Source organism: Kogia breviceps, chromosome 15 (assembly GCF_026419965.1).
Source record: "Kogia breviceps isolate mKogBre1 chromosome 15, mKogBre1 haplotype 1, whole genome shotgun sequence".
NCBI classification, from domain to species: domain Eukaryota; kingdom Metazoa; phylum Chordata; class Mammalia; order Artiodactyla; family Physeteridae; genus Kogia; species Kogia breviceps.
The window spans coordinates 86,061,115-86,085,031 of NC_081324.1; the positions used below are offsets into that span (position 1 = coordinate 86,061,115).

Below are 23,917 nucleotides of genomic sequence, written 5' to 3' on the forward strand. Positions count from 1 at the left end.
TCAAGGATTTAGAAATTGGAATACCCATACTGGTGGGAATGTAAAATGAAGCAGCTGCTTTGGGAAACAGTCTGGCAGTTTCTCAGAATATTAAACATGGATTTCTCAAAAGACCCAGAATTCTCACTCCTAGGTATACATCCAAGAGAAATAAAAATATATGTCAACACAAAAACTTGTACGTGAATCTTCATAGCAACATTATTCGTAATGTCAAAAAAAAAAACACCCAAATGTCCATTTTCTGCATAATTGGATAAACACATATGGTCTATCCATACCATAGACTATTATTCAGCCATTTAGAGGAATTACACGCTGTTAGATGCTAGCATATGGATGAGCTTTGAAAACGTGCTCAGCGCAAAAGAAGCCAGTCGTGAAAAGCCGTATATTGTATTATTGCGTTTATATGAAATGTCCAGAACAGAAAAGTCCATGGAAACAGAAGGTAGATTTGTCCCAGGGGCTGTAGGCAGGGAAGAAGAAATAAGCAGTGACTGCTAATGAGTAGGACGTTTCCTTTGGGGGTGATGAAAATATCCTAACATTAGTTAGTAGTGACTATTACACAACTGTGAACCTAAAAAGCCACTAATTTGTACACTTTACAAGGTGAATTTTATGATATGTGAATTTTATCTTAATCTTAGAAAAATCACAACTCAGTTCTCAGGGGCATGTAACCAGGTTATGTGGGAGAAGGACTCAGGGGCAGGACTGTCAACCCCAGGAACCCCGTGAGTCCGCTGGGGGAGACGGTTTTGCGCAAAGAACCGTGTGGGGCCAGAGTACGAAGGGTCTTTACCTTAGAAGAAAGATAGTGGAGGACCTACTGCACAGCACAGGGAACTCTACTCAATACTCTGTAATGGCCTATATGGGGATAGATCCTAAAAGAGTGTATATATATATATTATATATATTATATATATAATATATATATATACTGATTCACTCGGCTGTAGAGCAGAAAGTAACACAACATTGTAAATCAACTCTACTCCAATAAAAAATTAATTTAAAAAACTTAAAATTGTCAAAAAAACCCACGAAAGATAGTGAAATGTAGGGAGTAATAGGGATACTAAATCATTTGTTACACAACACTGCTTATGTGGTGTTTGGCTCTCATGCAGCCGAGATGAAGACACCAGTCGTGGCTACTGAGAAAACATCTTGAATACTTTGTTGTTAGTTGGATTTGAAGACCTTCGGAAACTGTCAAGGAATTTAAACTTGAATTTATAGTAAAAATGGCCGAGACAAAACAAGCAGGCCACAGCTCCCTAGCACCTGTGCAAGGGAGACGTCACTAATTGATCCCACAAACGGTGTCTTCCTAGAATCAATTCCTTCTCAGGACGGGGTTCCCCCAGGAGCCTGTGTGAGTTAATTTACGTTCACAAATGTGATGAATCCTTTAATATTTATGTTAAAGTCTGTGGGAGCAGGAAAAATATTTAAGAAGGATTGGAGCATGATGTCAAAGAGGTGCACTTTTGTGCCAGATGGTTTTATACATTGAAAATAAATACATTAATTAACCCACCTCGGTTTTTTGCTCCAGCCCTCAAAATCACACTGTCAAGGGAAGCATTATACCAAAGACCCTAAAACGGCAGCTCTTGAGGCAGATACAGTCCCAAGACTTGTTCTGTTTGGCCGACATCATGCTTTATTGTTTTCCTGGTGTTGATCAACATTGAAATGTGATCGATGTCACCCCAAACCTAGTTTTTCTTTCTTCTCTTGAAAAATCAGATGCTCTAGAAAGACACCACCAGCCTCTGCGCAATGAAACAACTAGTTCTAGCTGTAGCGGCTGCCCCTCTCGAGTGCGATACGTTCATTTAAGTTTGGCCCTCGGTGTTCCCAATTACATTGCACCAGATCTGATGCCATATTGTCTCTCTGAGCCGCGTGGGGTTTTTCTGTTTGTTTGTTTTTGTTACTGCTTTCGTCATCGGAATAGCACCTTTTGAACTACCATTCGTGTCCAGGAGCACTGAAAATTTATGGGTAAATTACCTTTTCGTAAATTGAATTATATTACGGTTGTTCAAGATGAGATGATGATAAGTTTGTTCTGTTGTGCTAGTGTCAATCTAGGTTTTCCATGAAGTAATAAAGTGGGATCATTTCACCATGGCAGTACGGGTGCGGGGCAAGGGGCAGGCATTGTAGATACGGGCTATGCCTCACGCCGCCTCATGGAGTCATTTCCACCGGTTCTAAAATACGACACAAATGAACCTATCTATGAAACAGACACAGACTCGCAGACATAGAGAACAGATTTGTGGTTGCCAAGGGGGAGGGGGTTGGGGAGGGATGGAGAGGAAGGTTGGAGTTAGCAGATGTAAGCTTTCATATATAGGATGGATAAACAACAAGGTCCCACTATAGAGCACAGGGAACTCTATTCAATATCCTGTGATAAGAGTCCAGCGCTTGCAGACAGAATTTTCTAGGCAGCTCAGAAGAGGTCTCTTAAAGGCACGGATTTCATTTACCTCTAGTCATAGTAGGAAGAACAAAAACTCCACCCACTGTAACACGTTTTAGAATGTGGAGCCCATTGCTTGTGCACCAAGAATTTCCTCATGAAGATACTAGGGTTTGGCTGGATTCTGAATTCCTGGGTCTCCTGAGAAATACTTACCCTGAGGCTTTGAGTTTGAAAGTCCAGCCTTCTGTTGGCAGCAAGGACCACATCTGTGCCGGCCAGGTCCCGCCAGCTTGGTTCGTTCAGAGCCCCCCGCTTCTTTACCTTCTGTTTGTGGAATAGGTGGTTGAGAGGCGGCGTTTGTATTTCCGTATTTCCCTTTCCCTGGAATCACAGAAGTAAAGTGTCAGTTACTGAGGAAAAAATGCACAACCTACAAGTTGAGAATTATGTTTTATTTGGTGGGCTGTCTGAGGACTCAAGTTCAGGAGACAGCCTCTCGGAGAGCTCTGAGGGACCACTCCAAAGAGGTAAGGGCGGAGCCAGGATATATAGGGGTTTTTGCAACAAACCCAGAACATCAAAAGATTACTGTTCATTAAAGGAAAAACCAAACAAGTCAATGAATTTAGTGCTTTTTATGTATGGGAAGATGCAAAAGTCTGGGCTCATTGAAATGATTTTGATAGGGTCAGAGTAAAGGGACAAAGTAGGTGATTAAATAGTTAATCCCACTAGAGGATTGTAAGTAGAAAAAATATGGGAGACCCCTATAAGTTAATGATGACTCAAGAAAGCAGGTTTGCTTAACCACAAAACCAAGCAGGCTTGCTTAGCAGCAAGACCATGCAACAGAAGCACGAGACAGGCCCCCAAACAATAAAACAATGGTGGCGTGAGACCCACATCCTGCCCAGTGAGCTCAATAAGTTAATGATCCCTAGGACATGCTCTCTGCACACATTAAGAACAATAACTTACGGACCTAGCTGGACCATGTAGGGAGGCAAAAAACTCCCCCGCCCATCCTGGAGGAGGAGCTGATGATCGAAGCATGAGTAGTTGGTCATAACATCCTTTGTTTACTGATATGGCCGGTGACATTCTTTGTCCACATACCTGAGGTTCCCGATGCACAATACACAATTTTCTTTTCTCCAGTGTTTTCTTTTTTCCTAATAGAAACTTTACTAAGTAGCTTTCACAGGAGCTGGAAAAATTCTGTAGACCTCCCTCTTACTTCCCCCCTGGAAAATCTATTGATCCTGCCACAATGCCTTTTTTTAATGTGACTAATTGACGCACAAACCCCCGAACACCTAAGCCTGTGACTCCAGCACCTGTGCCGATGGAGCCTCGTTCCCAGCGCTTCTCTCCGCCAGGTTCAGTGTCTGCAGTCAGAGCCGGTGCAGGAGGCTGGGCAGCGCCATATGCTGGGCTCTCAACCAGACAAACAGCTCTTCTTTTTTTTTTTTACGTTTTGTTTTTATTTATATTTATTATTTTTTTTAATTGACGTACAGTTGATTTACAATGCTGTGTTAGTTTCTGGTATACAGCAAAGTGATTCAGTTATATATATATATGTATAATGGAAAAGAATATGGAAAGAACATAAATATATATGTGTTTTTCATATTCTTTTCCATTATATGTTATTACAAGATACTGAATATAGTTCCCTGTGCTATATGCTAGGAGGTTGCTGTTTATCTATATTTTTTTAACATCTTTATTGGAGTATAATTGCTTTATAATGGTGTGTTAGTATCTGCTTTACAACAAAATGAATCAGTTATACATATACATATGTCACCATATCTCTTCCCTCTTGCGTCTCCCTCCCTCCCACCCTCCCTCTCCCACCCCTCTAGGTGGACACAAAGCACCGAGCTGATCTCCCTGTGCCCTGCGGCTGCTTCCCACTAGCTATCTAGTTTACGTTTGGTAGTGTGTATATGTCCATGCCACTCTCTCACTTTGTCACAGCTTACCCTTCCCCCTCCCCATATCCTCAAGGCCATGCTCTAGTAGGTCTGTGTTTTATTCCCATCCTTCCCCTAGGCTCTTCCTGACATTTTTTTTTTCTTAGATTCCATATATATGTGTTAGCATACGGTATTTGTTTTTCTCCTTCTGACTTACTTCACTCTGTATGACAGACTCCAGGTCCATCCACCTCACTACAAATAACTCAGTTTCATTTCTTTTCATGGCTGAGTAATATTCCATTGTATATATATGCCACATCTTCTTTATCCATTCATCTGTTGATGGACACTTAGGTTGCTTCCATGTTCTGGCTATTGTAAGTAGAGCTGCAATGAACATTTTGGTACATGACTCTTTTTGAATTATGGTTTTCTCAGGGCATATGCCCAGTAGTGGGATTGCTGGGTCATATGGTAGTTCTATTTGTAGTTTTTAAAGGAACCTCCATACTCTTCTCCATAGTGGCTGTATCAATTTACATTCCCACCAACAGTGCAAGGGTGTTCCCTTTTCTCCACACCCTCTCCAGCATTTATTGTTTCTAGATTTTTTGATGATGGCCATTCTGACCGGTGTGAGACCACTCTTATTCAACATAGTTTTGGAAGTTCTAGCCACAGCAATCAGACAAGAAAAAGAAATAAAAGGAATCCAAATCGGAAAAGAAGAAGTAAAGCTGTCACTGTTTGCAGATGACATGATACTATACATAGAGAATCCTAAAGATGCTACCAGAAAACTACTAGAGCTAATCAATGAACTTGGTAAAGTATCAGGATACAAAATTAATGCACAGAAATCTCTGGCATTCTTATACACTAATGATGAAAAATCTGAGAATGAAATTAAGAAAACACTCCCATTTACCATTGCAACAAAAAGAATAAAATATCTAGGAATAAACCTACCTAGGAGACAAAAGACCTGTATGCAGAAAATTATAAGACACTGATGAAAGAAATTAAAGATGATACAAATAGATGGAGAGATATACCATGTTCTTGGATTGGAAAAATCAACATTGTGAAAATGACTCTACTACCCAAAGCAATCTACAGATTCAATGCAATCCCTATCAAACTACCACTGGCATTTTTTACAGAACTAGAACAAAACATTTCACAATTTGTATGGAAACACAAAAGACCCCGAATAGCCAAAGCAATCTTGAGAACGAAAAATGGAGCTGGAGGAATCAGGCTCCCTGTCTTTAGACTATACTACAAAGCTACAGTAATCAAGACAGTATGGTAATGGCACAAAAACAGAAATATAGATCAATGGAACAGGATAGAAAGCCCAGAGATAAACACACACACATATGGTCACCTTATCTATTTTTTTTTTGTCACCTTATCTTTGATAAAGGAGGCAAGAATATACAGTGGAGAAAAGACAGCCTCTTCAATAAGTGGTGCTGGGAAAACTGGACAGGTACATGTAAAAGTATGAAATTAGAACACTCCCTAACACGATACACAAAAATAAACTCAAAATGGGTTAAAGATCTAAATGTAAGGCCACACAGTATCAAACTCTTAGAGGAAAACATAGACAGAGCATTCTATGACATACATCACAGCAAGATCCTTTTTGACCCACCTCCTAGAGAAATGGAAATAAAAACAAAAATAAACAAATGGGACCTAGTGAAACTTAAAAGCTTTTGCACAGCAAAGGATACCATAAACAAGACCAAAAGACAACCCTCAGAATGGGAGAAAATAGTTGCAAATGAAGCAACTGATAAAGGATTAATCTCCAAAATTTATAAGCGACTCATGCAGCTCAATAACAAAAAAACAAACAACCCAATCCAAAAATGGGCAGAAGACCTAAATAGACATTTCTCCAAAGAAGATATACAGATTGCCAACAAACACATGAAAGAATGCTCAACATCATTAACCATTAGAGAAATGCAAGACAAACAGCTCTTAATCCCTCCTGGGCCACCGTTTGATGACTAGGAAGTGCTTGGATCTTTTCCTAAACTAACTAACAAGTGTCGGTGTCACCAAACTCAGGTCCAGCCGCTCGCCACTGAAAAATCAATCCGAGAGAGAGAGAGAGAGAGAGAGAGAGAGAGAGAAATGTTGACAGAAAGGAAAGATGCTTTTAATCAGAATGCCGGCCATCTGGGGAACGGTGGACTCAGTGTCCCCAGAAACCATCTCTGAAGATTCTGCTCAGCCGTGAAAGTTTGTAAAGGGAAACAGGGAAGTCATCTCCATTAATCATGGAGACGGGGTCAGAGTCATCTCTGTCCCCCACTGTGGGCAGGCTTGTCGACTTCCTGTGATCTTTCTTTAGATGAGCTCCTGTTCACACCGTTTGCTCACGAGATTACTGAAGGGGAAGTGAGGAAAGAGATCTGGGCCGGTGTTAATTACCTAGTCTTCATTTCTACTTCTTTGATCTGTGGAAAGAACGAATACATTAGGCTAGGTATCCTGTGATCAAAAGGTTGGAAAGGTGCGCTAGGGCCGGAGCTGAGTGGAGCATGGGGGCGCCTGCTTGAAGGTTAGTGTCAAGACCAAGGGGCCTCCTGCAGAGAGCTCTTTCCTGCCAAAAGCCGCTGGCAGATCCCCACTAGTCAGAACATGGCATTTCTGTGGGATCCTGGGTGAAGGTCCCTCTTCTGTAACTTCTTCCTGCTGACATGTGACGCCTTATTCTCAGAGTGGAAGATGTCGACAGGAGTCTGTAGCGTCTCTTTGCTGACAGTTGTAGTTGCCCGTTTACATATATGGGCAGAATAGGCTACAATTATTTTGATTCCCACAAAGATAATGGATTTTTTATGAGCAACAGTGTTGCTTAAGGAAACTGGATATTCCCTTAAGGCCAGTTCTTGGAATTGTGTTCACTGTAGATTCAGTACTTTTTTTATAAGCAAGATGCAGGGGACATGGAGGGACCCTTGTACTGAGGGAGGTGGAGCAGGGATCTGCGTGGTTCCATTGGTGCAAAAGGGATGAAATGCTAAAATGAAAACGTTCCCCAAATAAAGCATATGCTAAACTTTGCACAGAGTCATTGCCTGGGGCCCAGGATGCCCTGAAATTTGGATAAGGAATAATTTTTGGAAGATACCTGTCTTAAAAGGGTAAAACCTTATTGAAACTGTTTTGGGCAGACTTTTTTCTTTAGGGGAAAACAACGAAAAAGTCTTGGTTTTCCCATCAGGGTGACCCATCAAACAGAATCAAAAAATATTCCCCACCGTCTAATGGAGATTTTAGAGGTGGGGAGGGGTGTCAGGGACCCTGCTGTGAAGATGTTCTGTGTGCCCTAATTTAAGTTGAGCAGCTTACTCTTTCGGCTCTGAGATGAAAGCCAGTCTGTATGTGCATCTCCCAGGCCCCTTGGGAACTTTGGGGAAATATAATGAAAAATACCATCTCTGCCAACTCAGAAAACCTCTCGAAAAAAAGGTAGAAGGGAAAAAATTATTATTGAATAAGTATTAACCCCAAGTGTGTGCTCATTGCAGGCGAGTTGCTAAGAGACCACAGAGACAGACAGCTCTCTCACCCTTGTATAGAACCAAGCAGATACAACCCATCCCATACATGTTGTCAAGATGAACAATATCCAGTCCTGTAAGTAAAAGGATTCAACAGCACCGTTTGCCACAGGGGGTCCATCCTACACTCTCCTGTTAATTAGGGTCCTCACTTGTGTTTGCTAGTTGTCTCTATGCAAAGAAAAATAAATTTCTCAGATTTTTTTTTTTTTTTTTTTTTGCGGTACGCGGGCCTCTCACTGCTGTGGCCTCTCCCGTTGCGGAGCACAGGCTCCGGACGCGCAGGCTCAGCGGCCATGGCTCATGGGCCCAGCCGCTCCGCGGCATGTGGGATCCTCCCGGACCGGGGCACGAACCCACGTCCCCTGCATCGGCAGGCGGGCTCTCAACCAATGCGCCACCAGGGAAGCCCAAATTTCTCAGATTTTTAAGAGGAGGGGTGGGTTTGTAACGTGGGGACAGGTATTGGCAGAAGTTAGGCTCCCCCCTCCCACAGAAACTGGGAGATAGAGGTGTTATCCTGTTACTTAACATTGCAGAAAAAAAAAAAAAAAAAAAAAAAACATTCCTGACATGTAAAGGTGGCAGATGCTTATTTAGCTTTCGAAAAGATTCATATACATGGAAAGGAGGCAGGGGAAGAATTCATAAGTTTTCTAAAGTAAACGCTCCAAGAAAAAGAGACTCTTTTTGCACCAGGAAAAATCAAAGCTAATTTTTCTTTTTAAAAAATGTATTTGCGGGCTTCCCTGATGGCGCAGTGGTTGAGAATCCGCCTGCCGATGCAGGGGACACGGGTTCGTGCCCTGGTCCGGGAAGATCCCACATGCCGCGGAGCAACTAAGCCCGTGAGCCGTGGCCGCTGAGCCTGCGCGTCCGGAGCCTGTGCTCCGCAACGGGAGAGGCCACAACAGTGAGAGGCCCGCATACCGCAAAAAAAAAAAAAAAAAAAAAAATGTATTTGCTCATATAGAACCCCAATTAGTTTATTAATTATTTATTTTGTTTACGTGTAGGTTTTAGGAGTGTCAGACCTGGGACACAGCCAGGCAGCGGAAGAGCCCAGGGGGTTCAAGTTTCTTTGGTTTAGTCACTGCCAGAGCTGACAATCCTGCCTCTTCTCCCTGGGCATTTGTGCTGAGGTATTAACTCAGATTTGTTAAGAACACTGGTTTTGCACTCAGCCGCCATGGGTTCACATCCTGGCTCTGTCTCTTACTAGCTCTGTACCCTTGACCAATTACTCTCTCTGAACCTCATTTGTTGCATTGTGGTATAAGACCAAGAATACTTTACCTTGCAAAATTATTGTGAGGATTATGTGGCTATTGTCAGTTGAAAAAACAACGCACAACCTAAAAGTTGAGAATTATGTCTTATTCAGTGGACAAAACTGAGAACTTAAGCCTGGGACGCAGCCTTCTCAGATAGCTCTGAGGGGCTGCTCTGAAGAGGTAAGGGGGAAGTCAGGCTGTGCAGGGGATTTTGCAGCAAAGACCAGGCAGTCAGAACATCAAAGGATTACTGTTGATGAAAGAAAACCAGACATCTCAAGTTAATGAATGTAGCGCTCTTCTATGAATGGCAAGATACAAGAGTCTGGGCTCATTGAAATCATTCCTCTGATGTGTGCACCTCAGCTCTCCAGGGCCAGGATCCTGCTCTTCTCCATCCTGAATCCCCTCAGGGTCACTTTTGGGGGTGGCTGCAGTGGCGGAGGGCTTGGGAGCTGGCAGCCCCTTTGTCTCCGTCCTGAATTCCCTAAGGGCTCACTATCTGGGGGCGGCTGTAGTGTCTTGATGGCTGCAGAAACCTTTGTTTACTGATACGGGAGGCAACATTTTTCATTCACAGTGTATATTAAGTCCTAGGAATAATGCCCAGTACCTAATAAGCACTCCGTATAAGGTAGCGATTATTACCCTTATTATTACTCTTATTATAATTACCCTTATTATTACTCTTATTTCAGGGGTTACTTGACTATAAGACGAAACAAAAAAATGATGTAGGTTCTCCCTAGGTGTCAAACACTAAGCAATCACTTTGCAAAACTCTGTAAAGAATGTTCAGTATTTGAGTCTTAGGAAAATTGATTATTAAAGGGTTTTCATGTAGTTTGCATATCTTCATACAGATCATATAGATTTTATGTGGATTGCATTTTTGTGTATATGTGAGAGACATCATCTGATTCTGTAGTTTTTCTTCTTTTAAACATAGTTTCACACTTCTCACATTGAGAGCAGGGTCACGAAGAGGGATGACACTGCAAGACCAGGTGTCCCTCAGTTCAGGCAGATGAATACAGTGGCAACTCCGTGGAGGGAATCACACAGATCAACTTTTTGCTTCTAAACCAAAAAGAAAACAATGGATATTTCTTACGAGATCCGCAGATGGAAGATACTTTCCTCCAGAGTCTCTTGCTGCTGCTAGTGCCCTAGAGTAATATGGTGGCAACATTTAGGAGGAAAGCAAACTATCCAAAGACAACATTTTCTAGATAATATTTGCAGATCGTCTCACATGTGCTCACAAAGTAAAATCGCATAAACCATCCACTTTCTCTGTCCAAGTCCTGGTGGCCTTCAGTTCTCTCAGCGTGAGATGCCTTGCGTTTGTTTCTCTTTGTCCTTCTTGGGACTCAGAGAGCCCTGCAGGTGTCGTTTAGCTCAGTGACAGGCTGCTAACTATGACATTTGTTCTATGTGTCGTCTATTCCTCCCCCTTCCGTTTGCCTCCATCCCCCCTAAACCCAATGTTTGATGTGAAACAAATGAGACTCAATTCCATGTCAAAAGGCCATATTTGCCCCTTTGGATGCAAAGTCCAATATTTATCTGCTTCCTGGTCAACCTTGTAAAGTTTGGGTTTTCTGTCCCTTCCCCACAATTGGAAAGGATCTTCATTTACCTTGGTGATGAAGACGAGAACTTTCTCTCCTGTCCTCTACACTATTTATTCCCAGTGCACGGAATGGAATAGGGCCAGAGAAAAATAGCAAGGATGTATTGATACATCAGTTTATGGTTCTTGAGCACGTTTTGGACTCTTCCAGGATTGGTTAATTCTGCAATTGCATGAGGTCATCAAAGATCCAGTTTCTTTTCTTCCTTCACTCCATCCTCCTCAAGTCAAACTTGGTGGTTGGGTTGCAGCACTTCCAGGAATCATACATGGTATAATCCATCCAACAGGAGAAGGAGGTGCCTATGATTGTGTCTCTTTTTAAATCAAATAACCCTTCTCCAGAAGCACCCTCTCTCATTGTCCTTGTACCGACTCATGTATCCCCATTCCTAAACCCATCACGGGCAAGAAGAATGAGAGTAAAATGACTGGAAGCCTATGATAATTTGTTCTTCTAGAAAATAATAAAGTGTTTCTGTGTGTTGGAGCATATAAACATAGCCATGCAATAAGCCACCAATAATATCTGTGGCTGATATGAATGATAAGGAGGTCCCAGTCAGGGGAAGTTCTGAAAAAAAATAGTATTCCAAGCAAAGAGAAAAACAGTTGCAAAAGTCCTTTCATATCTGCATTTTATTCACCAACATGGACAACTCCCAGAGGAAATCAGATAGACCTTGGAAATGACCAGTGGGCATTTGGTCATTTGAGCTTGGTCACAATCTCAACCAAGTTGTAGCTCCAATCACAACTACAATGCCAGATGTGATATATTTGCTGGAGTATATAAACTTGGCCTCATGTATATTGCCTATCATGGCAAATTAATTTTTTTTTGTATTTTCTGTCCCAATCAGGAAAGAGGATTGGAGATAGTTTGCATTCATGCAGGTCAGACAAAAATATACACATACAGTTTTCCCCCAGGGCTCCATTCAATTTTCTGTCCTTTTCCAGAATATCTTCCAAAGGGATTTGGACCACCTGGGTAGGTGACAAAACAGCATATTGATTTGTTACTTTGATAATATCATACTGACTGAACAGGAGGTAGGTTAGGGTGATGGAAATCCAGAAAAGATAGTAGACAAGACACAATGAGGATAGGTTTTGATGCACAGTTGCTGTAGTGACTAGGACTGTTGGTCCCACAAGCATGTCTCTTCTAAGTTTGTCATCAGGAATGGAGGTAGACCAGAAGTCTGGAAAAGCTTCTCAACCATCTACTCCCAGCTGAGTGGAGAATTGTGTCTGTGTGGCTTGAGGGTGAACTGGGTCCAATACAAAGTGAGGACACTGTGATTTTCCTTCCACACAGGACTTGTTATACATTTGCAAGAGGTGTGGTTAGATAAAACTCTCCAACTCTGAGCTCCTGCAAGATCAACCTCAGCTTTTGCCCCAAGATTTTACTCTTCTTTGTCAGTCTTCATTCAGTGATGAAACAAGGTGATGCTAAGGTCACACACTTCTTGAGGCAGCTTGTAGCCAATGGGTGAGAAAGATGTTGGTAGCCAAGGTCACAGTCCTCTTAGAATGGCCTCAGCCAATGACCAGCAAGGTGATGGTTAGAGAGTCTAGCCATTCCCACCTAACATGGATCCTCTCACAGCCAGTCCTGAACGGTGGACAATTGTTCTGAATGGTTTTTGTATAATTTCAGCATTTCATTTCTTATGAATAGAAAGTTCTTCATGGTTTCCAATGCTGATTCTTTTTCTGATGGTAGGATGCTATTTATAAGTTTGAAGCAGGATTATGGGAAGAAAGGAACAAAAAGCACATGGGGTTGAACAATGATCAGACTTTTCTCCAAATGAAGTAAAACTGAATATACAACTGTGGGTTGTAAAAAGGAGAGCGTTCTCGAAATGCATGATGAATACTTTGAACACAGGAGAAGGGGAGAGGCAGTCCTCCTGTTATGCATCTCTTTTGGAATTGTTCATTATAGGTGAGCTTTATTTTCTTGTAGGTGAGCTTGCCTGCAATCACTGGGTCCCAGGGGCTGGTGCAGGATGTACTCACCCAACGTTTCTCCCAGCCTGTGTTCTGGAGAGACGTATTCTGCAGAGAGGCATCTACCATGGGGCTTCTCTGGCTCCTTAAAGAGCTCAGAGGAATGGCTGTTAGGCTCACCTTTGTCAGCACCATAGGTTTTTTGTTTGTTTGTTTTAATTTCAATGGTATGTGATTTTATTTTACTTTATTTTTAAAATTTATTTATTCTTTTAACATCTTTACTGGAGTATAATTGCTTTACAATGGTGTGTTCGTTTCTGCTGTATAACAAAGTGAATCAGCTATATGTATACATATATGCCTATATATCCCCTCCCTCTTGTGCCTCCCTCACGGGTTTTTAAGAAAACAAAAGATGGTCATTCATTCCATTTTTAGCTCTGATTGAAAACCCTGCTAAGGTTATTCTTTGTACAAACCTGGACGTGAGAATGAAGTTTTAAATCCCCTCAGACTGCTCTAAAAACCAGTTAAGGGCTCTGTCAGCGTGACCTTTTTAATGTGGTGTAATTTACATGGCTGGTTATTTTGAAAACAGCCTCGGGCATGGATGAGCTGGGCTAGCTCAGGAGGTGCGAACAGCTATCAAAACGCCTCTCTCTGCCCCCTCTTAACAGTCCTGTGATGCCAAATGGCTGGACGAGGGTGCATTGGCTGTGGGATGCTGTAGGACAATGACAGCCACAAAAGCAGGATGGCATACAGCCTGTGCTTCCCCAAACATTTTGTCCTTCTTGATGTCCTTTGACTAAGAGGGAGGCTAAACTCTCTCCTCGGTGGCCTTTGTTAATGTTCTTAATAATCTATAATTATTTATATAATTTTAGTATATATATACTATATAGTATACCTATAATTATATATAATTATAATATACATAATTAAAACAAATAAATATATTTAGGAGCTGCTGAATGTTCTCAGGAATATAATTATTTATTTATATAATTATAGATAAAATATGTATCTATAATATATAGATATATATATCTATATGAGATTAGATAGATATAGATATAATATATAGTATTGTATCTATATATGATCTATATATCTATCCAAACTTATGTCTATAATTTATATAATTTATAAATATAATTTTATATAATAATATATAAAATTAAAACAAACTAGTATATATATATTTTTTATTTTAAATGTCTGGAGATTACTATTTAAGTACCAAATACTTTAAAGGATTTAGTTATGGCTTGTGGAATATTCCATCGGAAAATAAACAAGTTAACACTTCAGAAGCTGACATGAATTCCTTTTCTTTAGGGGAATCCTGCAAGTTACATTATTTCTGAGAATTTAACTATCGCCTCTTAGGAACCAAAAAAGAGCCAGGATTAGCACACCACCCCTTATACTAACCTGGATTATTAACACACAGTTTCTAAATCTAGGAAATGGTATCTCCATCATGTTTGATTGGCATGTTTTTGAATAGAAATGAAATTAGGGATCATTCGGTACAATTGAAAATGTTTTGTATTTTCTCTTTACTAAACGTTCCTTGACTGTTTTTGTCTTAAAAACTGTAATCTTCATATTATTTTAGTGGATCTGAGTCTCAGAGAACATACCAGAGAAGCAGAAAGTAAAGGGATTGGGGCAACCCAGTCTCTGATCCTGGCAGAGCAAACAAAGGTATAGGACTCACAGATGGGTGCTGTGGGTAGGTGATTTCATCAGACCATCGCCAGGTCTTGGTTAAGTAGGAAAATGTGAGTACCTGGTATTAGCGCTAAAACAGGAGAGGAAAATACACAAAGGGATCATTTGAATGGACCACGTACTCTGTTTTCTCACCAGTGTTCTTGTGTCTGCGATATTCCATCTTCTGACAATCATTTTTCTTCTGTATCTTTCCTTAAAACTCATTATTCAGCAAACATTTGTGAAGCACCTACTAGGTGCTAGGCATTTTTTGACGTGCCTGGGATACACCAGTGACCAAAACAGACAAACTGCCTAGTCTAGGGAATATACTGGACCTTACGTGTCTGTTAAATGTTTTGGGAGCTTTAAGGAGATTTGGAATAATGGTAGGTTCATGGCAACAGGGAACCCTGTGAACAGCCCAAATCTGACATTGTCTCCAAAAGTAGTTGGGTGTCTGGATCCAGCCCTGTCATGCTGCTGGGCCTCCATTTCTGCTTTTGAAAAATGAGGTTGGGGGACCCATTATGGCCTGTGATTCTGGGGAGAACTTTTCTTGGATCTGGCATCTTTTTCATAGGAAGTTATAATCGTTTATGCTTCTCCTCCATCCTTGAGGGCCTAGGAAAGAAAGTCATAAAGTGTGGTGTTTATTCAACAAGAAGATGTGAAGTAAAACGGGGCCTTACTTATTTCATTCTTGACTTGCTAATTCGATGTTGGCTCTCGGAAAAGGCTGAAGACAAAAGCCGCGATGGAAATGTTATCCGTCACTTTCATTCTGCAGAATATTAGTTTCAAGGAGTTAAAAATACCTACACTCTTTTTTTTCAAAGCCTTTGTTGAGCGCTTCACCCAGTAGAATTTCAATCTGTCACAAAACTCTACTGTTTAAATTTGTTAAAAGATCCTGTTTGTGGTTTTGGCATAAAACTATTTCTTACTTCCATATGGTCAACACTTAGGGATTGTCAGAAATGGCCCAAGCGTAAAATCTGAATATGCACCTGAGAGCTAATTTATGGAGGACTGAGTACATCTGGTAAGGAACACAGACACACACACACACACACATTTACACAAACATACACATGCGCGCATACACACACATGCACATATGTACACACACATATATACACACGCACGCATATATACACACATGCACACACTTAGAGATTAAGCACTTCCATTAAGTGAGGCCTACAGTTTTGTGAGTCATGATTGATTAGGACAACATGCTCTTTCTGGAATGTATTTATCATCATTTGTCACTAACTAGTCCATGAGAACATGTTAGACACAAGTCTGCTTCTCCAGCTGTCTTGATGTCCAGTAGATCAGAGCCATCGCAGTTTCATGAACCATCATCGTTGTGGATTTTTGCTTGTGTTTTTTGTTTGTTTTGTTTCTGCGGACACACCTCAAGATCCCCTCCTTTCCTAAGGCTGTGATTCCATTTTCGTGATGGGAAGGAGATGAAAAGCAGAGTGGATGTGACTGTGAACTTCACCCGCCAGTTAGAGGTCACCATGTGGGCGCCTAGACTCCCCCTGCAGGTTGAGATCGCAGACGCGGAGCTGAGCCAGATCAGAGGGCGGAGGATCCCGGGGGCCTCGGACAGAAGGTGAGGAGCCAGAGGGAGGATGGTGGGACCCATCCTCTGTGGGCCCAGGACACTTTGTAAAGGTGGGACCCAGGCCCCAGGGAAGCAGCACGCACAGGGGGCAACAGCAGCCCGGGCTTGGGGTCCGATGGCTCTGATGTGCCACCCGCTCGTGGCGAGAGAAGCCCAGACCGAGGTCGTGACGGCCTGGACCAGGAGCCAGGCTCTGCCGACCGCTAGCAAGTTGACTCGAGACTATTATTTAACTCCTCCGGGTTAAGTTTTACTATCTGAAGATAGGAGCTGCCGTAGCACTGGCCTCGTGGAGTGGTTACTACCATTAAATAAACAACACAGGTAAAGCATTAGTGCAGGTGTGGCTTTGGGGGCAGCTTCACAGTCCCATACATTTATTCCCTGTGGCCCCACTGGCCCTTCCTTCTATCGTTTTCCTTTTACTACTTGTAAGAGTCAGCACACATTTCCTGACGGTGGTGCACCTGTGAAGAGGGTGGCGCTGGAGCTGGACTGCTGGGCGCTCATCCTGGTCTCTGCCCCTTAGAGCTCAGCGACCCTAGACAGGTACTTAACCCTCCTGTGCCTCAGTTTCCTCATATGCAACCGGGAGTGATAATGCTGCTCCATATTCTTGTTCTAATAATCCAGTCACTAAATGTATGTATATATATACACATATATGTGCTACATATAGAGTGCATTTATGTGCTATGCATATATGCATAGAGATATAAAATATTTATGTTGTATATAAATGAAATATACATGAAGTACACAATAATCCATTAAACCTACATACAAATTATATATATATAACAAATATTTACATAAAATGTTTATATAATGCCTATAAATATGAAATACTTATATAATACATGCATAGAAAATATACATGAACTGCACTATAATCCATTAAACATACATAAAAATTATACATATTACTATGTAGTATATTCTCTATCTACAGTATATATTATTATATATTATATATCATTGCTATATATGTATATATATTATATATACACACTACACATATATACCACATATACTTTTGACCCTTGAACAACACGGGCTTGGTCTGCGAGGGTCCACTCATTTGTGGATTTTTTTTTTCAATAAATATGTTGGAAAATTTTTCGGAGATTTGTGACAATTTGGAAAAGCTTGCAGACAAACATGTAGTCCTGTAATATGGAGAAAATTAAGAAAAAGGTATGTCATGAATGGATAAAATATATGTAGATACTAGTCTGTTCCTATGTAGGCATAAAAGTGAGTGATATTCAACATAGAACTAATAATGTGTTTGTTGGTTTTCCTACTGTTGTGTAACTTTGCTTTCAAAGAATTACATTACCGTACAGTATGCCTCTCTCTCTTATAATTGGAGAAACTACCTATCAGCCTATTATCACAGGTTAAGTGGTTTATTAAAAAATGTAACAAAGTTTCTAATACTGTATTATGAATATGACTGTAATATGTATGCCATAAAATTTTGTAACGATTTATTTATTGGGGTAGAGGCTAGCTGACCATAAAGCAATCATATGACTGCTTCTTTGCTATCAGTGTATGAATCCTTATACATGTAAATAAGTATGGATTTCTTTTTCACTTTATCTTTTCATTTTTGATGTCTAGTGTTAGTAACACGTGTAGCATCTCTGGCGTTTTGTATCATCTAAGAAAATATTTATGTAGGTACTGACAAATACTTCATCTTCTAAACAGAGGGCATGAACTTATAATGCTGCTAAATACAGTACAGTGATGCAAGTGTATTTTCTCTTCCTTACGATTTTCTTAATAACATTTTGTTGCTCTAGCTTACTTTATTGGAAGAATAGTGTATGTATACATGTAACGTACAAAATATGTGTTCCTCAACTGCTTGTTATCAGTAAAGCCTCCAGTCAACAGTAGGCTATTTAGTCGTTAAGTTTTGGAGACGTCAAAAGTTAGCCGCGGATTTTGGGCCACACGGGGGTAGGTGCTCCAGTCCCCTCGTTGGTCAAGGTTCAACTGCATATGTGTACATAGTACAAAACACAATGCTCAGTACAACCTGATGAAATAAATGCATAACGGCTCCAACGGAGTAGGTATATTTCTCACGCACACGGCTCTCTCTGGTGGGTACTTGTGTTTGACAGTTGACTCTTGTTCGTTTAGTAGTTCAGGGACCCAGAATCTCTCTGTTAGCTGCTGGATGGGAAAACTGAGTACGGAGAGGCCCGTACACTTTTTTTAAACCTTGTCCTAGAAATGGCTTCTCTTTTTTCTCGAATTCTGTTGGTGAGAGGAGTCACTTGGCCATGTCTGGATGGAAGGGTGTCTGTGAGAGGCGACCCCCAACTAGAGAGCTTGTCTGCAGTTACCAGGGTCTACAGATGGTGGGGAAACCTACAGTCTCTGCTGCATTTTTTTCTAATAGTATTGCAAACTGTAAAGTTCTGTGGGCTCTGTTTCCCCAGTTTGCTGGCTTGCATTGAATCAGTAGGGGATAAAAAGTTCCCTGAGGTCGTGTCCAAGGACATGTGGGCTATGAACTCCCCAAGCACCTCTGAGCACTGCTCTTTGTTTCTGCCCAGACTATGCTCTTCTTTTTCTTTTTTTTAAATTCATTAATTTATTTTTGGATGCGTTGGGTCTTCGTTGCTGTGCACAGGCTTTCTCTAGTTGCGGTGAGCGGGGGCTACTCTTCGTTGCAGTGCACGGGTTTCATTGCAGTGGCTTCTCTTGTTGCGGAGCACGGGCTCTAGGTGCGCGGGCTTCAGTAGTTGTGGCTCGCGGGCTCTAGAGCACAGGCTCAGTAGTTGTGGCGCACGGGCTTAGTTGCTCCACGGCATGTGGGATCTTCCCAGACCAGGGCTCGAACCTGTGTCCCCTGCATTGGCAGGCGGATTCCTAACCACTGCGCCACCAGGGGAGCCCGTGTGGTCTTCATAATCAATCATTCTTTATGCCACCAACAGAACCAGAAGCACCGAATCACACCTGCACGGACACAAGGAAACAGCAGTGTCCCTTGCAGCCGAGTATCAGTGTGGACCAGTGGTAAAGAATTTCCCAGTTTTGGGGAAAAATAAGGTACAACACAAATTCTAGAATAATGTGTCATCACTGCTGAAAAATAGGAGTGAGTGAGTGGTCAATACTATTCATAACCGGGCTGCATTTTTTAGAAAATTTTCTCCTGGGTTTACTTCATTCAAAAACTTCATCAAGAAACAAGGTGGCCCAGATTTGAGCAGCGTGCTTAGATCTTCTTGATTGTGTTGGCAGGGGTAGCATTTCCTCCTACGCTTTTGGGTTCTTCTGGCTGCCCTAAAAATTAAATGGACATGAGACAGAGAAAATCAAATTTTAATTTTGTGCGGTCGGGAGTTCATAGAAATATGAGGCTCAAAGAAGTGTCCAGAGCAGGTAGCTTTCATACTTTTTAGATGGAGAAACAACACATTTGTGAAGAATTGACAAGACAAAGAAATTTGGGCTTGGGGTAGTAATTAGTGAAGAAGTAACAAGGTTTGTTTATACAGCCCTGATTTCCGCCTCTTTGGTGAAAAGGATGTCTTTCTATCTCCTGGTAGAGGGAAGGTACCTTTCACGTGGGAGATTTACTTCCTGCTTTCAGGGAGACAGAAGAAATGTTCAGAGCATCCTTCTTGCACCAGCTGTTTCTCAAGTAATTTTATTTCAAAATAATCAATATGCCACTTTGGCACATTTTGGAACAGCCTGCCCTGAGCCCGTTCCGTAACATTGTCACAAAACAAATTACAGCGGCATAAATTTGCTTTTATAATATTTCTTTTCTACAATGGGTGTTGCAGAGTCTATAAAGAGACATATAGTATAAACAGCCTGAGGGGGAGAAAAAGAAGAAGGAAACTTTCCCCAATACCATCCTAAATAAGTGATTTTTGTTGTTATTGTTTTGCTTTGACTTTCAAAATAGTTATCAGCTCCGAGAATCAAGCAGTTTGGAGGCAATGAATTCCCCGGCATGGGAGCTTCATGAGAGCGCTGATAACTGCCTGTGGCTGGATATCTGATTTTGAGGCAGAAGAAAGGCTGAAACGAGAAGATAAAGCGCCCATCCTGTTGCATAAACAGAAAGTGAATTAAAGAGAAGGACGTTTATGTTCATGGAATCTAACAGCCTCTTAAGTGGTCGCTGTTACTGGAGAAGACAGGCTTCCAGGGAAGGGCCTCTGTGCTCACCTCGCTGCTGGGCACATGCACAGATTTAGAAAGATAGAAGGATGCTTCATGTCCTGGCTAGTGTGAATAGCGCTGCAGTGAACACTGGGGTGCATGTCTCTTTTCGGATTATGGTCTTCTGCAGATATAAGCCCAGGAGTGGGATTGCTGGATCATACGGTAACTCTATTTTTAGTTTTTTAAGGAACCTCCATACTGTTCTCCACAGTGGCTGTTATCAATTTACACTCCCACCAACAGTGCAAGAGGGTTCCCTTTTCTCCACACCGTCTCCAGCATTATTATTTATAGACCTTTTAATGATGGCCATTCTGACGGGTGTGAGGTGGGACCTCACTGTGGTTTTGATTTGCATTTCTCTAATAATTAGTGATGTTGAGCATCTTTTCATGTGCTTCCTCTACTCAATACTCTGTAATGACCTGTATGGGAATAGAATCTAAAGAAGAGTGGACATATGTATATGCATAACTGATTCACTTTGCTGTACAGCAGAAACTAACACAACATTGTAAATGAACTAGACTCCAATAAACATTAATTTAAAAATAAATAAATAAAAAGATAGAAGAGAACAGAGTTCCACTTGGTGATGGAGGGTTGTCGAGGCTGTGGTGCTAGTGGGGGTCCTGATGCCCTCTGTGAGACAGAGGGCAACCGGAAATAGCCCCAAGATTAGAGATCGTGTCTACGTAGGACATAATAACAATGACGTAGCAGGAATATTCCCCCCAAGAGCTGATGACACGTTACAGGCTGTGTGTGACGTCGTGATTTATAATAAATAGATATTTTAGTTGTCGTCCATTGTTCTGGCTCCCATCTCCCCAGACTCTTAGAATTTGAGCCATAAGAGCCATGGGAGAATCTTTTGTTGTAATCTTTGGTCTTTTGTCCTCAGTTCAGAGCCACAGAGGTGACACGGGGCCTTTGTCATTGCAGGCAAGCCCTTCACCCTCAACTGTTTCCCTATGGTCCTGTGAGTCATCCTTTCTCTGTGTCCCGCAGAGTCTGTGCTGAACCCCGTGAAATCCCTCCTCCGTCCTTAATAACCATCACTCTGAAATTCTGTTGAGGGCTGTGTGCTGGCCTCAGGCCACACACACTGCACATGTTATTTTGCTATTTTCCTCCGTGCTACAAAAGTCACATGAGAGGTGGGCACGCCCCGATTTTACATGAAGATCCAGTGCTCATGCCTTTTGTCTGAGTCAGGGTGGATCCGACCATGGAGCTGCGTTTGTTTCATTCTGGAGCTCAAACCAGTGGCTCCCAAGGTTTATTACACACTGGCAACACCAGGGGCTCTTTAAACTGACTGATTTTATTTATTTACTTCTGGCTGCGTTGGGTCTTCGTTGCTGCACGCGGGCTTTCTCTAGTTGCGGCGAGCGGGGGCTACTCTTTGTGGCAGTGCGCGGGCTTCTCATCGCGGTGGCTTCTCTTGTTGTGGAGCGTGAGCTCTAGGTGCGCGGACTCAGTAGTTGTGGCTCACAGGCTCTAGAGCGCAGGCTCAGTAGTTGTGGCTCGCAGGCTCAGTGGTTGTGGCTCACAGGCTCTAGAGCGCAGGCTCAGTAGTTGTGGCACACAGGCTCAGTGGTTGTGGCTCACAGGCTCTAGAGTGCAGGCTCAGTAGTTGTGGTGCACAGGCTCAGTGGTTGTGGCTCACAGGCTCTAGAGTGCTGGCTCAGTAGTTGTGGCACACAGGCTCAGTGGTTGTGGCTCACAGGCTCTAGAGCGCTGGCTCAGTAGTTGTGGTGCACGGGCTTAGTTGCTCCGCGGCACATGGGATCTTCCCGGACCAGGGCTCGAACCCGTGTCTCCTGCTCTGGCGGGCGGATTCTTAACCACTGCGCCACCAGGGAAGCCCCAGGTGCTCTTTAAAAAAATCAATGGATTCCTGGCTTCTACCCCAAGACATCCTGAGTGAAGTGCCGAGGGCTGAAACCGGGCAGTGAGATGCTAACAGGCTCCCTCAGCAAAGTTGGGGGACCACGGACTCATCCTTTTCATCCCATAACGGCCTGTCTGGGGCTGTATCTTCCACTTGAGTGAAAGCAAATTGAAGGCAAGAGACAGTGTCTTTGTCTTCGGGGTTCTGGGCAGGAAGCAGCAATGCTGGCACAATATAAACACCACCGTAGTACCTGATGGCTGAAGAGATTGGTAAATGAGTCAGTGACAGGCCTGTCAGACCAGGAGAGGATCCCAGTCCTGTCATTTTACTCTGTACAGTCCCACAGTCACTGGAAAATTGAAGATATTTAAAGCATCTTTAATGATGATTTACACTCGCTCTGGTTTTGTTTGATTCCCAAGACCACCAAGAGAGTGATGAGGAGGAGGACGGGAAGGAGGAGGGGAGGGGGCGCTCCTGCAGTACCCGCGAGCCGTGGTGCGTGTCTGTAACCGAGCAGGACGCTATGGGGCCTTCCCAGGACAGACCCCTCCCCCACATCCTCTGCCTGCCTCTTGTTTGTAGGAAAGCAGCAGTCTCCCAGGCCTCCCTTGAGTTACAAAAGCCTGGCTCAAGAATTAATGATTGAAAGGATATGAGCATGTAGTGACAAAAATTGCATTTGGGACAGGAGAACTGGTAAGAATTTAAGCGGTAAATTGGCCATCTGGCAGTCACAGAATCTTTAGTTCCTCCCTGAAGTACCTAGATAACAGATGCACATTCCTGAGTTGTTTTACAGATGTTAAAACCCCCACCACGTGGAAGAACTTAAATACTTGATGACCATGAGCACATAGCCCCTGATTATAAACCTCCATTTACTTCTGCAGGCATTTTACTTTTTTCTTTCCTTTTTTCCTCATTAGTTTTGTGAGGGGCGGAGACCTGAGGTGTCTCGCTGGCCCTGCAAGTCCTGTCGCCCCTCCATCCTGGCTGAGAAGACGGTGACCGTCCTGGATGACCGTGTCACCATCGTGGACCTGGGCGTGCAGCTGGTGGCCGGCTTGTCTCTTTCCCTGCAGCCTCACAGGTCGGACAAAAGAGCCATCATTTCAACGGCAGCTGCCCGAGATGTTCTTCAAGCCCCACAGCAGGTAAGAGTCCAGAGTCCTTTCGTCCCTGGCCAACTGAGACCACTTGTCTCTCTGTCACAACCTGCAAAAGAGATCCATAGAGAGAGCACGCATAGCAGGGACTGGTGACTCTTGAAGCTTCTTCCTGCTTCTTATCTAGTCTGTCCTGTCTCTGAGAAAAGTACTCAGTGGGTTGGACAGATTTCCCCCTTATATCGTTTTGTACACTGACGACGGCGTGTGTCCAAATACCACGTTATGGCGGGTTATCTGTGAGAGGGAAACTGCCTCAGACCACAACCGAAGGCTCACATGTCTTCCTTTTTCTAAAATAAGTAATAACTGATACTTGAAGACTCTGTTTCTGCTATTTAAACAAGTAGGGCTAACAGGCACGAAATATCTGTTGGCTGATATTAATTATAGCCAACTGGAAACCTCTGCTCCACGGTTAAGCTTG

The 23,917-nt window shown here is 42.5% G+C and overlaps 1 long non-coding RNA gene across 1 annotated transcript in view; it reads left to right on the plus strand.

The window, feature by feature from the left end:
* LOC136792683 (uncharacterized) overlaps window positions 1–23,464 on the plus strand; it is a 77,813-nt gene extending 54,349 nt beyond the window's left edge. Inside the window, exon 3 of the long non-coding RNA XR_010836828.1 lies at window positions 23,251–23,464. This is a non-coding gene — a long non-coding RNA (uncharacterized lncRNA). The remainder of the gene's footprint in view (window positions 1–23,250) is intronic.
* Window positions 23,465–23,917: the final 453 nt, after the last annotated feature.